General features: G+C 30.4%; 1 long non-coding RNA gene across 1 annotated transcript; it reads left to right on the top strand.

Moving 5' to 3' along the window:
* Window positions 1–771: 771 nt before the first annotated feature.
* On the top strand, window positions 772–1,173 carry LOC103311512. The gene is made up of 3 exons (XR_511247.3): window positions 772–817; window positions 887–1,000; window positions 1,061–1,173. It is a non-coding gene; the product is annotated as an uncharacterized LOC103311512 (long non-coding RNA).
* Window positions 1,174–1,179: the final 6 nt, after the last annotated feature.

Below are 1,179 nucleotides of genomic sequence, written 5' to 3'. Positions count from 1 at the left end.
GTCGGGAAGATAAGGAACGCCCGACCATTACAATAAAAACAAAAACATAACATAATATCACATTATCACATAACGTCATAACGTCGTAATATGTAGTGAATAAAATACTTAGGTAAGAATGTAAGATGATGATTATGATTAATTTATTTGTTCATTGTATTATTATTTATTTGTATTTGTTTCTTTACAATGTGTACAAAACCAATACGATCCTGTGCGTTTTGATTTTATATTAAATCCAACACAAACAGCATCAAACCATACTAGGCAAGAATCACACAAAACACACTCCGATCCAATGTCAAGGTTACAAACAGGGCATATCCATGTCATATTTTTTTTTTAGGCTTTTATTAAATTTAATATGGTTTTCCATGCATCTTTTGTGCAGTAAGGTCTTATGATATGGATATCAACGTCTTCTTCCATAATACCATTGCAAATAACTTCATGGCGGCATTCAATATCCTTCTTCTCTATGATATATTTGTCTTTTCTAACTTGATTAACCACTTTTTTATCAGTAAGCCATTCCATTATAATATTTTCTTTAATTTTAAAATGTTTTTTCGCAAATGCAGTAGGATTACTAATGGCTCGTTTTTTAGGTAGACCTATTGATGTTAGTGCAGCTCCCTTTGGTCTTCCGGGACATTTTACTTTTTTTGGCAATTTGACATCTGATAGGACAATATCACTTCTAGTTTACCAAGGATGGTGTAACATTAGCTATATTTACATTAGCTACTTTCTGATCTATACTACATCCAGTTTCGACCGTTTTCACTGTCGTTGTCATTCTCTGCATTCTCTGAAGGTATACAATTGTAAAATTAAATATAAATTTATTTTTTATGATTTTTTAATTAATTACCTGCAAAAATAGCACATTCATTTTCCACGACCTGATCCATAATACATTCAGTTTCCACTGCCTGATCCATAATATATTCAGTTTCGACCGTTTCACTGTTGTTGTCATTCTCTGCGTTCTCTGAAGGTATACAATTATTGTAAAATTAAATATAAATTTATTTTTTATTAATAATAATTGTATTAGTTATTTGTAGATAGTTACCTGTGGAGTTGTCCAATGGAATTTCTTCTATCAAAAAATCTTTGTTTTTGCTCCAAAGATTAACTATTTGTTGTAGCTGACATATCCTTCTTTCAAAACTG

This window comes from Acyrthosiphon pisum, unplaced genomic scaffold, assembly GCF_005508785.2.
Source record: "Acyrthosiphon pisum isolate AL4f unplaced genomic scaffold, pea_aphid_22Mar2018_4r6ur Scaffold_3443;HRSCAF=3987, whole genome shotgun sequence".
Lineage (NCBI taxonomy): Eukaryota > Metazoa > Arthropoda > Insecta > Hemiptera > Aphididae > Acyrthosiphon > Acyrthosiphon pisum.
Note: the sequence above shows the minus strand (reverse complement) of the source record. Positions and strands in the feature narration are given on the sequence as shown.